The sequence below is a fragment of the Zootoca vivipara genome, chromosome 9 (genome assembly GCF_963506605.1).
Source record: "Zootoca vivipara chromosome 9, rZooViv1.1, whole genome shotgun sequence".
Classification (NCBI taxonomy): Eukaryota; Metazoa; Chordata; class Lepidosauria; order Squamata; family Lacertidae; genus Zootoca; species Zootoca vivipara.
The window spans coordinates 58749931-58764788 of NC_083284.1; the positions used below are offsets into that span (position 1 = coordinate 58749931).

General features: G+C 43.6%; 1 protein-coding gene across 10 annotated transcripts in view; it reads right to left on the reverse strand.

Annotated features, from left to right (window-relative positions):
- APBB2 (amyloid beta precursor protein binding family B member 2) overlaps window positions 1-14858 on the reverse strand; it is a 192560-nt gene that overhangs the window by 21035 nt on the left and 156667 nt on the right. The window lies entirely within an intron of this gene.

Below are 14858 nucleotides of genomic sequence, written 5' to 3' on the forward strand. Positions count from 1 at the left end.
CCACACCGACTGTTTCCAGCTACAGATTGTGTGTGTGTGTGTGTGTGTGTGTGTGTGTGTTATATTTATGTTATTTTTCTTTCTTATTATCCTGTGTATGAGCGCTACAACCCCATAGTCACCTTCGACTGGACTTAATCGTCCGGGAGTCCTCTTTTATCTTATGCGTTGATAATATGATAAAACAGTAAAGCAATTGAAAAATTATTATTTTAAAAAAAGAATTTACATGTTATTGATTATTAAAGAAAAGTCAGCCTGCAAGGATTTTTTTCAGCAGTCTATTAATAAAATTATTTGATGAGACCTCTAGGGCAGTTATTCAGTGAAAATTAAGTTACCCGCGTGTGAAATAAATTTAGCAGGGGGGAGGGGCTGACTTAACACCTCTTACTTAAGCCACCTTGAGCATGGCTTAGTATTGAAAGGCGGCATGCTAAATCCCTACGGGATGCTCGAAACCACAGATGGATCTTCCCTGCAGGGCTAATTAACCTTTAGAACAGTCTTTCTGCTGGCACTTCCAACATTACATGTGCATCACCACGGGCTCTTTTGAGGAAGGGTGAATCATAAACAAACAAACAAATAATATTCTTTATTTGCATTAGCTATAAGCCACAGCTTATTTCCAGAACATGTGCAAAATGTACAAAACACAGAGTAGAAAGGGCACAAGCGAGTTAATGATATGCAGAACAAAAGCATATGGACAAGAAAATCAAAGAGCACAGCTACAAACTTGTGTCTCTATAATACTGTATGAAACTCCCTTCTATAATCACAATGGTTATTTCCACCTCTGAACCTTTGGTCACTTCACTCCAATTCTATCAGTACCCATGCAAAGAACAGTCAGACACGTAAAGAATTTGAAGTATCTGCCATAAATAGCACGCAACAACACCCTTCCTTTTGTCAACTGGCAATATTCCATGACATAATTTAGACCCAGACATAAATTAGATCTATAATTTAGATCTAGTTCAGCCTTCTCCATCAGTCCCAGCCTGTAGTCCAAAACATCTGGAGGGAAGAAAGTTGAGAAAGGCTGGCTACACCATTTCTCCAATAGAGAATATTCCATTACTCCTACAGAAAAGGAGCAAACTCTGCTCCACTGCTTATAGTGACTGGCTGACCAACTGCATATGTTTTGACAGTAGTTTGCACTGGAGCCCTTGTGCAAACATGCACCTATTGCTTTCCGCTGTCTTTCCAACAGTCAAGCTCTCAAATTCATAACTTCCCTATTTCCTCCGCCCTCAGGAGTTGCTGCTTTAAAAAAAGAAAAGTGCCACATAAGATCACTGAATAACTGCCCTAGAAGTCTCATCAAATAAATTTATTAATTGATTGCTGAAAAAATTCTTGCAGGCTGACTTTTCTTTAATAATCAAGAACATGTAAATTATTTTTAAAAAATAATTTCAATTGCTTTACTGTTTTATCATATTATCAACGCATAAGGCAAAAGGTAAAAAAGGACTCCTGGACGATTAAGTCCAGTCAAAGGCGACTATGGGGTTGTGGCGGTCATACACAGGATAATAAGAAAGAAAAATAACATAAATATAACACACACACACACACACACACACACACACAAAAATGTTAATGGTAACATAACTTATTCCTCCAATTAATTTGACTCTTATAAATCTTAACTTTTACTCCCCTCCCACTCTTTCTCTGGTTTCCTTTCTGCTATCTTTTCAACTGTGTTTTCTTTCTCTACTAAGTTGTTTTTATTACCTTACATCACCCCACATTGTAACCTCTACTGCTGAGTATTGTCAGCCTGTTACGATTATTTTCTCGCCATAATATTTTCCCACGTAATCTATATATAATACTTGTGACACAGGAAGGGTGATGAGGGTGATGCATTCTGAACAAGTTGGAATATTGGGGTGTAAATCACCAATATTCTCACTATTGCCACTGGCTTCGGTAAAGAAGACAGCAAACAATCGTAGGTGCTAATCTACGTTTATTCAGAGAGTGTGTGTTCAGCCATCACTCTCCAGTTCAGAAGAAAGTGAAAGTAGAAAGAGAACAAAGAACATCACATGACAGGAGATCAGGTTACAGCTTGAGCTCCTGTGTGGGAAAGTTACAGCAATCATATAAAGTAAACATTCATCCACATGCAGCATCTGTGCCATGCAGAGGATTTATGCTAACATCTCCCCTGAATCCTGAAATGGAAAAAGATGCAAATGTGAGAGCATCATTAAGAGAAGTGAACAGACAGTTGTCATAAACAAAGTACCGGTAGGACTTTCCTGCTGTGGAACTCTCTGAGACTGGATTGACCAGCTTTGGCTTCCAGGGGACCAGAGCAGTTGCTCTGTTGACAGAAACAGTGTTGCGTTTGACAACCTGTTGTTGTGGCTTAGCCTGTGTGACTGCTGCCTGTTTTGGAGTTCTAAGCACAGCTAAATTTGCAATTGCTGTGTTGGCAAACTCCTGAGAATACCTCTTGGGTCCTCTTCTAATCCTCTCAGACCTTCGTGAGAGGTGCAAATCCTGTTTACTGAGATTCTCCCCCTCAGGACTTTTGGGAGAACTCATACCAATGGTAAACAGTGGATCTAGTGCTTCAAGCACTTTTTCATCATCCGATGATGGTCTGTTAAAAACAGCATGAGTTCCTTTGTGTATGACTGTCTCCCCTGTGTCAGAGCTACTCGGGGTAGAGCCTTCAGCAAAGGAATCATTATCACTACCACTTGTGTCAGTGTAGGAAGCATCAAAATCATTGGCACCTATGGGAAATTCATCAAGAACATATGTTTCTTGTGGCGTAGGAGTGTGTTCTACCTCTTGAGTAAGAATCACCTCATTGGAAGAATGCAACATAACTCTGTATTGACCTTCCTCAAAACCCAATAGAATGCCTTGGACTGGCTTGCCCTCAAGCGAAGCCACCCACATTTTAGTTCCAAAAACCTTAGTGTTGCTCACATCAGGCTTTTGTTGGAACAGAATCTCAAAAGGAGAACGCTTCTGTCCATTAGGAACCTGTCTGAGCCACTGGTAAAGGGAAAATGAGATGCTTTCAGCCCACAGTTGTTCAGACAATCCTGAACTCAGCAGTTGCGCTTGCATGCCTGCTTCTAACTCAGTGTTAACCTTAACACATAAGCTTTTGTCCCAAGCTGCCTGGGTTTTGGCAAACTTGTGGTGAATGCCTTTGTCATCAAAAAAAACTTGAAACTCCTGTGAAGTAAAAAGAGGAATGTCATTGGTCAATAAACATTCAATTTTACAACCATGTTTCAGTTCAACCTTAGCATGAAATTCAGAAAATATGACAATAGCCTGCTGAGGCTTTTGCAGAGGATAAAACCACGTATACTTAGAGAAGTGGTCAGTTATCAGAAGATAATATTTGGCCTTGCCAAGGGACTTCGGCATAGGACCAAAAACATGAGCAGAAACGATCTGGAAACAATGTGTTAGACCTTTCTTGCTTGGTTGCTTCTTTGTCTGCTTAGGCTCCTCTGGACCTGTTAAACAATCATCAACAACGTTAAAGCATGCATCACTTTTATCATAAGATAATCTGAAAAGGTTATCTTTGTCTCTGTGTCCCGTCAAAAGAACTTCTCCATCTTTAGAAATCACACAGGTGCCCCTGTGAAAACACAGCTCAAACCCCTTTTCATCAATTTGAGAAACACTGAAAAGGTTTTGCTTCAGCTCTGGAACAAGATACACATTACTGATACTCAAATTTAGAGATTTCAGAAAAATAGTTCCTTTTCCAATGGATTTCAAGGAATTGCCATCTGCCTGTGACACGATGGAGTCCAGCTTCTCGAAAGTCTGGAACAGTCTCTTGTCGTTGACCAGATGGTGCGAAGATCCCGAATCTATGATCAGATAAGACCCGTCGTCGTCTTGGTCATCAAGCTGAGTGAGCATTACAAGCATCTTGCGTGCTGTAGGGCCCTTGCTGCTGCCGCCGCTGCTGCTGCTGCCGCTACCGCCGCTGCCTCGCCCCTTAGGCCCAGAAGCCTGTTGTTGACTTCCTGAGTCCTTCTGGGGTCGTCTGCATGTCCTGGCTGTGTGCCCAGGAATATTGCATAACTGGCATCTGACCACAGTTTTAAGGGCTTGTGCAGTCTCTGCAGATGCACCAGGTGAGGGTGAGTAGTGCTCCCCGTTGGCCTCCGCCTGTGCGCGGGTCCTGTCCTCCTCATTAAGCAATGAAGCATAAATTCCTGCTGCAGTCATTTGCTGAGGGTCTTGAGCCCCCAGCTGGGCTGCAATAGCATTATAGGACTTGGGAAGGCTATTTAGCACTGTAAAGCAATAAATGTCGTCATTCAAATTGACGTTTCTGTCAACTAGCTCCTGGCGTAGTTGACGCATCTGATGCAAATGGGCTCTCAGGTCTCCTCCCTCCTTCAGACGCAAATTAATTAATCTCTGAAAGTATAACATTGTTGATCCGGCGCGCAACCTAAGGTGCTCGTCCCGAAGATGAGTCCAAACATCATAAACATTATCTAAGTTCCGAATATGAACCAGCTGTGATGGGTCCAAATGCAGAACTATTGTTGCCCTTGCCTGTGCGTTGCGATTCAACCACCTGTGGCCTGGCAAAACGGGTGGTGCGTTCTGAATCAACTCAATAAGTCCTTGCCGGATAAGAACACATTCCATTTTAACACTCCACATTGCGTAATTTGAGTCATTTAACAGAGGACACAAACTCTTGGGTGTTTGATCTGAATCCCCGGCTTTAGCCATCTTGCTTCTGTAAGCGTGCTGCTAGCTTCTGACTTCAAAGTACTAAGAAGCTGCAAATTAGGCTTTCGGCAGGCATCTGCAATTAAGCTGCTACTTTAGAGGTTTTATTGCCGCTATAAATCAGTCCCGGTTACTCACTGCTCCCGTTGATAAGGAACGCAGACTATCCGTGCTCTTCCTCCCCTGGAACGCAGGAACCGGTGACTCCCAAGCAGGCGAAATTCCTCAGGATCAGCTGCTGCAGATTGAGGCCTGTTTACGTGCCTGTTTTCATGCTTTTCAGAGGTCCGCGGATCGAAACCCCTGCTCTGCTACCACTGTTGGAATATTGGGGTGTAAATCACCAATATTCTCACTATTGCCACTGGCTTCGGTAAAGAAGACAGCAAACAATCGTAGGTGCTAATCTACGTTTATTCAGAGAGTGTGTGTTCAGCCATCACTCTCCAGTTCAGAAGAAAGTGAAAGTAGAAAGAGAACAAAGAACATCACATGACAGGAGATCAGGTTACAGCTTGAGCTCCTGTGTGGGAAAGTTACAGCAATCATATAAAGTAAACATTCATCCACATGCAGCATCTGTGCCATGCAGAGGATTTATGCTAACACATCCATCCTGAAAAAATAGGGCAACGCGGTATTTTATAAATGGAAGGCTAGGGCTTGGTCCCTACAAAAGATTGATGTGGATTTGATGCTACACATGCCCCTAGCATCCTCATCTAAATGCCAGCCTACACCTTTTCAGAACCGAATCCAGATTCTTCAAATCCTCCGATAAGGGAGGAAAACCACCGTAAAAAACGCACATTGTCCAACAGTCAATGTAGTGAAGCACATTATGGTGTCGAATTTCTGTGGGGAGCTCTTTATATGTTTGACAGCATGTCCTTGTGTGCTCCCTATGACCACACCTCCTGTTTCCATTTGCTCCTTGCCCGAAATCAACCTAGCCATTCTAATGTCACCAGCTCCAATGACAATGACACAGCTTGCCTGTTTCTACCAGTTGCTGCTGAAGGCACGTTCATGGTCCATATATGTATTTAGAGAAAGGCAACTGGGAAAGAAAATTTAAAAAACACGCTTGCTCTCCAAATCCCTCCCAATATTTCTCCTGATCCAAGAGGATTTCAGTATTCTCATCTATCTATCTATCTATCTATCTATCTATCTATCTATCTATCCATACACCGAAAATAAGACATGGACGCGGTGCCTCCCGGCTACAGCTCACTGCCCTTAGCCATGCCACACTGAGCCCTCCCCGCTGGAATAAGACACCCCCTGAAAATTAGCCATAGTGTGTCTTCTTGAGGAAAAATAAATATAAGACAGTGTCTTATTTTTAGGGAAACACGGTATCTATCTATCTATCTATCTATCTATCTATCTATCTATCTATCTATCTATCTATCTATCATCTATCTATCTTGCATTCAAGCCATAAAAGAAACAGAGATGCTCAGAAAATAACAACAACAACAACAACAACAACAACAACAAGTTGGCCCTGCCATGCGTTGCGGTGCCTAAGTTTGTTAAATGGAGCCTCAGAGTCCCACTTCAGACTCCCCTCACCTTCAGAGTCCCCCTGTTTTTCGTGTGTTATGTTTACACAGGCACATCCCTGTGTCTCCCCCCACCCTGTTCTGTCCCTCCCCCCATCCCCCGGTTCATCCCTGTGATTGGGCCCACCCTGTCCCAACCTATGACCTATTCAGCCCCCCCACCTCCACTTGGCCTAGTCTGGAAAGTGGCCTAGTCTGCAAAGCCGAGGCGAGATACTGTGGAGATGGCAGGTTTCATCCCCGTGTCTCCCCCCACCCTCTTCTGACGCATTACCTATCCCTGCCCCCTATTTGGCCCCACCCCACCCCACCCCCCAGGCAGGCTCCTACCTCCACTTGGCCTAGTCTGAAAAGCGGCCTAGTCTGCTGTGGAATTTTGTGATGTCATCTGGTGGTGCGGCTTTGGAGGCAGCAGCGTGCAATCTGCCTTTCTACTGGATGCTGCTGGAGTCTTCAGAGCTTCTGCTGGTGATGTCTATATTTGGGCACCACTTTTTGTGTTTAATCATTATTTTAGGTGTGAAAGGTGTGCTTTTTTGGACTTTTTTTAATCAGGGCGGCTAACATAAAATATAAACAATAATTATAAACAATAATTAAATCACCTCTTAAATACAAATCAGGATAGAATTAAAATCTGAATTAGATGGCTTTCCGCAGGATTTGGGTTGGGAATAGTAAATGCTCATCAGGCCCAACTGTGTACGCTGATCTTATATGGGCCTGTGAGAATGCTGGGAGGCCTCTTTCGTACTAGTTCTTATACAAAAAGGGAAGGGGAGTCAGGCTGAGCCCTGACCAAAGGCCTGGCAGAACAACTCTGTTTTACAGGCCCTGTGGAAAGGTGTCAAATCCCGCAGAACTTCCCCAAGGATGCCTGAATCTCTAACTGTGCAACCTTAAATATGTTTACCCAGAGGCGAATCCCACTGCAGGGTTGCAGCCATTGACTGAAATCAAAAGCAAATCCTACTGAACTTATTAAGACTTACTTATGAGTAAATATGCTCTGGATCAGGGTTGAAAAGCTGTTTTGTAACTGCTGGGGATGTTAGAGTTTGGAAATTAATCCTATTTCTCTGTGTGGTGTTGTGGACTTCTTGCAACTTAATAATTAATTCCTCACAAGATAGAAACCCATTCAGCTGGCATACTTTCACAGCTGGATGACCCAGGCTTGGCTGAATGTCTGTGTTTTTCAAGAAATTCCCCTCAAGGCTAAAGTCGAATCGTATATTTTATAGAAGGCAAAAAGTGGGGCTTTCAACTCTGCCTTAATCGTAAATGAACCATGGCTTTTTCAAGACTGTGGAAAAAATACTGAGCGCACTGTATGAAATGTATCTAAGCTGTTTTTAGCCCCAAAATGAATAAGCCCCTGTAGGGCCAGCAACTGTTCCTTGCATCAGAATATCAACCTACTAGATCTGAAATGGAAACAGCTGGTGTTGCTGTGGGTGTCTACAGAATCCAAAGCTATTTAAAGGACCCTGGTAGGGATAATACTATGGCTTTCATATTTTTTATCAGTAATGATTATCTAAAGCAGGCATCACCAGACTTCGGCCCTCCAGATGTTTTAGACTACAATTCCCATCTTCCCCGACCACTGGTCCTGTTAGCTAGGGATCATGGGAGTTGTAGGCCAAAACATCTGGAGGGCCGCAGTTTGGGGATGCCTGATCTAAAGGAATGTTGGGGAATCTCTGGCCCAGATTTTGCTAGCTTACAACTGCCATCAGCCCTCACTACTCCCCATGTTCACTGGAGCCGACAGAAATTTCCCAAAGTGGAGTTCCCCTTTTCCGCTTAATGGGACCAGAGTTGTGTGGCTGGTCCGAAGACTCCTTAAATCAATGTTTCATAAATAAGTGGCACCTGGAGCTATTGTGCGTGAGACAATCCACACAATTCATCAACAAATGTATCAAGTGGACCCCTCTGTCTCGTTCCACTTTTCCTGGAATGAGTCAAGGCCGCAGGCCGAACAAATCACCGGAAGAGAGATTGTTCCAACTCAAAATACAGTGGTACCTCGGTTTAAGAACAGCCCTGTTTACGAACTATTCGGTTTACGAACTCTGCAAAACCAGAAGTAGTGTCCCAGTTTGCCAACTTTACCTTGGTCTATGAATGGAATCCAAACGGTGGAAGGGCACCGGTGGCGGGAGGCCTCATTAGGGAAAGTGCGCCTTGGTTTAAGAATGGTTTCGGTTTAAGAACAGACTTCCAGAACGGATTAAAACGAGGTACCACTGTAATGTACAATAAGGAACTAATGTTGCCATGGTTTCCTGCCTTCTGCAAGTATGCCAACCCCAACAACAACCCCTTATTAAATTACAGTCAACAACTCTTCCATCAAGGCAGTCCTCACTATCTGTTCTCTCTACAGAATGGGGTCTTTTGAGTGAAATTTCTTCTGTAATTTCATATCTGAATTTGCAGCCAAGAAGATCAGAAAAGGGATATAGGCTACAAGAGCCTGGATATAACTTTGTTATGTGTGAACATGTTTCATAACTTTGTGTGTGATATTTCATGATGAATCATGGAAAGAGATACAGGATACAGGAATGCTAAACACGGGCAACCAAAACCATTTCAGGCAAACCTTAACTACTAGCCTTTTGTTTGTTTAAAGAAAAAGCTCGGGCGATTGGAGACATAGAGAAGATAAATAGAAAAAGGATTTATTTTAAGAACAAAATTGATAAAAGAAAAGATGTGTCAAGAGATGTCTCTCAAAAAATTGTGGATGTTACAAGCTTCTAAACAAGGTGGTAAACACACAGCTTCTTTTCACTTCAGTTTCTTAAGCTTATTATATAGGTGCTACAGCTTAGGTCTTAATCTTCTTCTTTGGCAATCACTCGCAGCCGAGTAAGATTGTCTTCCATGAACATGATCTTAACAGTGAGTCTGTAAGTGACTGTGGAGGCCAATTCTGGATCCACACAACCTTTCACAGTGGGGACATAGGTTTCCGGGCGGGAGTTGATCACAGTGTGGATTTGCCATGCGTGCCTTCCTCTTAGCACGTTTCTCCCTTTCGTCCTGAGTTCAAGGGTCTTCAAAGCCCATGACATCTTTGGTAAAGGCTGTTCTCCATTTGGAGCGGTCGCAAGCCAGTATTTCCCAATTGTCGGTGTTTATACTACTTTTTTTAAAAAAAGATTTGCCTTGAGACAGTCTTTAAACCTCTTTTGCTGCCTGTCAGCATTATACTTTCCATTTTTAAGTTGGAAATAGAGCAGTTGCTTTGGAAGATGATAATCGGGCATCCGTAAAACATGAACAGTCCAACAAACGTGATGTTGAAGAATCATTGCTTTGACACTGGTGATTTTTGCTTCTACCAGTACACTGGCATTAGTTCACCTGTCTTCCTAAGTGATGTGTAAAAATTTTCAGAGACACCATTGATGGAATCTTTTGAGGAGCTGGGATGGCATTTAGAAGTGGTCCATGTTTCACAAGCGTACAGTAAGGTGGGTAGTACAATAGCTTTGTAAACAAGCATTTTGGTTTCCCTGCAAATGTCCTGGTCCTCAAACACTCTGCGCTTCGATTGGGAGAAAGCAGCACTTGCAGAGCTCAGGTGATGCTGGATTTCAGCAACAATGTCGACCCTTGTGGAAAGATAACTGCCCAGGTAGGAGAAGTAACCAACATTTTTCCAATGTTACACCATTGAGTTGGATTTGTGGTGCTGCAGAGGGCTTGTTTTGTGCAGCACTTTGGCTTTTTGGATTTTGAATGACAGGCCAAGCTTTCCGTAAGCTTCTGCGAAGATATTTAGGTCTTAATACTTGGGTTCTTAAACAAGGTGGTACTTTCTGTCAGTTTCCCTGACTTCTATAAATCACACTCCTGAACCTTCTCTAGTATTATAACAGACCAGGGGTTCACCACACCCCTTCCTAACTGGTTTGGGATCCTTTTCTTTCCAGAAGTTCTATCCCTTTCTTATTGAATTGAGACTCAAGTAGAGTTGTCCCTACTGACTCTACTTGTCCTGTTCCCAATTCAGCTTCCCAGTTTTTCTCTTGCCTGTATATTCCTAAAAAGACACTAATCACTGTGTTTCAGACTAAGCTCAGAGACTGGATTTCACACACACACACACTCACACACACGGAGCTTTATCCTTATCCAGCTGAACACCCAAAGTGCCACCTCCATCCCACTCCGGTTAGCTGTACCCGCAGCCAAGCAGAGAGAGGCTCCAGCCCAGCACTGCATCGCCAAACTCTGGTCTAGCTATATTCTACTATTGCGCAGAGTATTTTTTATATATATTTATTTTCAGTTTTGGAGACAAAGTCTTAACACACTGCTTTTGATGTCAAGTATAGATGGTTGTTGAAAGGATGTTACACATTTTTCCCAGCTGAGGTGCAGTCAGAAGCAAGAGGTGGGCTCCAATGAACAGTCCGACCCTCTTAGTCTTTAAAAAGGGCCTGGGACAATCAACTACCATTTGGTGGAAATTAGGGGCCTTTTGAAAACAAGTATTTTAAGAGTGACAACTTTTTTTTGAAGATTTATCAGATCAGGTCTGCAGGCAGTGGGTTATGTCTTGACCACAGCGAAGATGGTCAAGGAGGCCATAGACCCTTTGGCTCTGATATATTGAAATTATTTATACAATTTTTTAATATGCTACTTATTCAGTCCTGAATAGGGCTCCTAGAAAACAGCTTACAATCAAATGTTAAAAATGCAAAGCAGGTCATCTACCTATCTGATTTATATCACAACCTTCCCCAAAAGGATCTCAATAGTATATGGGAGAGGCAGTAATTACACACACACAACTTTTTTTTTTAATTATTTGGCTCATTTACATATAAGACAAGCCACAAGGGGGCTGGAACAAGCCTTTAAAACTAAAATGGGACAATTTATTCAGCCCATGATACGGGTGTATAGTAAATCTGGATCACTGCCTCTATCAATAACTTAAAATTAGCACCATGGCCCAGGATATTCAGCATTTTATCCAACATAAATTGTAGCTTTCATTTTATTACCACACCCAGACTGGAATAAAATTCAATTCAATGGAAATAAAAAGAATCTGTACCAGTCTCATAATGGGTTTGAAGATCTAACTGAAATATCCACTGTGCTCAAACATTAATTTATGTTACAATTTTTAAACGTCCATTTGGCAATTTTCATTAAATCTTGCCTGGTTGCAATATTAAAATGGTTCTAGAGTTGGGGTTATTGTTGGCCATAAATTGCATGTACAGTTTTTCGCACCAATGTGCATGTTCCACAAATACAGCACAGGGATTAAGTTAGGGCAAGGAAAGTACATTCCCTTTCCAGAGTAAATAATTTATTATTATTTCGCCTCCCAAGAAATGCTTCAGGAATGAATAATAAAAAAGCCCATCTTCTCCCAGTTGCTAAAATTATGTTAATGTTGAAGTAACAACTATAAATACGTAATTAAAGCCATTGCTCTAAGATATGCCGTTTGCTGTGGGTTTTATTGCAGTAGAACAAAAACTCAGCAGCACTTAATATTCTTTTATGCTCAGAAAACAAATATATAAGCAGAGACAATAGGCAATCCAAATAGATTTCCCCCAACAAATGTCACACTCCAAGTTGAAGAATGAGCCTGCTGAGTGATTAGAAAGAAAAGCAGAAGATTGATGGGTTTTTCCTCTCTTCCATTCCCTCTCCAACAGCTTAATAAAGATTCCTAGTAGCTATACATCAGCTAATAAGTCAATAAACTCCCTTGTTACACATTCTTCAGCAGATACAGAAAGGATTAAGAAAGCAGAAATTTCTCACTGGTCAAAATGAATCCAAAAATCTTTCAATCATGAACTTTCTTGTGTCAAAGGAAAGCTTATGCATATACATATGTACCTAAATACTAAAGCTGATAATCCTCATTATTAAATATACATTAGAAATACAACTGAAGGAACAATAAAGTTATTACACCTCTTGAAAGAGCAAGTTCTCTTACATGCTTATCAAATAAGAGATGATTATGAATGAAAAATAATCAGTAAATCTGTAATGGTAAAGATAGGTTTCAACCCAACATTGCATTTTCTTCCCCCACGACATCCACGGTTGCGATCGAGAACAAATTATGTCCGAGCTTACAAAACTGTCAATTTAGGCAAGTCGATATAAGAGAGCTTAGTAATTGCAGCCAACGAACGGCAGGTATTTGGGCGACTTGAACAGTGAACAATAAGAGCAGCTGAACACCAGGCGAGTCTCATCATCAGCTACAGTCCGTCAGTTTACAGCCAGCTCCCGAAAGCAGAAACGGCGAATAAACTGTACTTACAGTGCAAGTCCCATCTGGCCATTACAGCTGCGATTCTGATATTAAGTGTTGTTCTTGGAAAACAAGAGGCTTATCGCTCTAAGAAGCTGCTTGTCTGTCCTCAATCTTTAACCTAAAGAATCTCTGCCCTGAATTTACACAGAGAAGACAAGCACTACTGAAGACAAAAGGCTACTCGCTCCTGCTTATACTGTATGCATCTGTAGTAATCAGATGGGGTCCTCTTTTTAAGTTCCTTACCTTACTCCTCCTTGCAGCAGAGAGGGCTTTTTAATGCCTTGCACGTCAGGCTGACCAGGCAGCCCCCAACACTCCCCGCTTCCCCATTTGCACAGGCATCGGCAGGGCAAAGTGCTCTCTCAGCTCAGCCATATGCATGCTCCTGCTTCGGCGACATGCGTTGAATACCCGTGGGGGGGCAGCAGCTCATTCATTTTGCATCAAGTTGGACCAGACCCTCTCGGCTGCAACTCTCCTCCGCGAGATGCCCTCCCTCGTTCCGTCTTTCCTGTCCTCGCTCAGTCAGCTCAGCTGTGTGATTGGATGCAGCTGTGAAGGAGGGGGAAGCTGCTCTCCTCTCAGCCTTGCTTTCCCCCCACCCCGTTTTTGAGTACTTTTTAAAAAATATCCCGTGCAATGAGAATCCCTGAGCCCCTCCCATCACCCCCCTAACAGATCTATGCTATTATAGATGATCCTCCTTTCGGCAGCCAAACGGAACGGCCAAGCCTCCGATACTGATGTCAAAAGTGCGCAGAAGAAATCGTACTGGAAATCATATACCTGCTGCACAATAAACGGAAAACAGTGTGAAAAAACAACCTATGATGTATTATAATCCCACTCATGTAAACCACACACCAGGCCTTTCCCCAAGGGTCCTCTGACTCCTCTGGAGGGGCTCTTCAGGAGGCATGGAGGCTGTAGTGAGAGAAGGAAGCAAGGAACTTACTGCGTAACTGGCATCTGCTTGCACAGTCCCTGGATCCAAGCTGCTTGGGGCAGAGAAATGGGCAAGTATTGTTTTTTTATTAATTAGCTAAAAGCCTATGAGTATGGTGGGCTGTGAATTCTAACCTCCCACCCCTCTGCCTCTATTCAGTCTCCTCGTCCAATAGATCTCATCAAGTCTGAAATCTACAAAACGGAGACAAAGGAACCCTTGTTGCAACAAGGGAATCGTTCCGTGTCTTTGCATCTGACTGTCTGATCACATGGAACTTTCAACAGTGATACCTGACTGTCACAGTGGCCGGAGTGGACTACTTCAGAGTAACGACGCTACGCAGCTCTGCATTTTATTCTTTTATTGGTGCTGCGTATTTACAGTGCTCAAGTCATTGCTATTTACACGGAGCGATGTTGTCAGTCGGTTTCAGAACCTCCTAATGGCTTTTGGCGCGTCTTTCTCCAACACAAAAGCTTTGGCAGACCCATCCTCTTGCCCCTCCTCTTCCTGCGTAATTCTGGAGTTGGGGGGATGGGTCTTCCCCCCTTACTTGCCCCTTCCTGTCCCACCTGGGACCCTGGCTCCTCTACCTTGCCTGAGCCTCGGACACGACTTCCTGCTTCCCCACTGGAATCGGAACTCTCCCTGCTTTCCCCTTTGCTCGGGGACGGGCTTGAACTCAGGAGGGGAGGGACTTCGCGATATCCCCTGTCCCTCACATCCACCCCCCTCCCAAGCTCTCCTTCACCCCTCCCCAGGCCCCCCCCATGTGTCGGTGACGACTGGAAGCCTAAAAACTCGGTGCTCTCCGAGCCCGTTGGTGTGAACACCTCCCCCCAGTCCTGCGAGCCCCCCCCTTCCGCCTGGGAGGACGGGAATCCCAAAAAGTCCGTGGCGTCAGAGCTGGTGGGGGTAAAAATGTTTTGCCAATCTGCTCCTTCCTCTGACTGGGTGGATCTTGGCGACACCCATACCTCATCCTCTGGTTCCTCAAACTCCGCTTCCCAGCGCCATGGTGAGCTGTTCTCCCGTGCCTCCTCCTCCTCCCCCTCCCTTTCCATGTGCCAGGGCTTGGGTCTGTGGGGAAAGAGGGCGTGAAATTCTTCCACCAAGAATTCCTCCTGTATCTGAGTGGCGGGAACCCATTCATTCTGGGACGGTGGAGCATCCTCCCATGCCATGAGGTACTCCAGGCCCCCCACCCCCCACCTTGAATCCAGGATGGCCGTGGCCTCATTGAGTT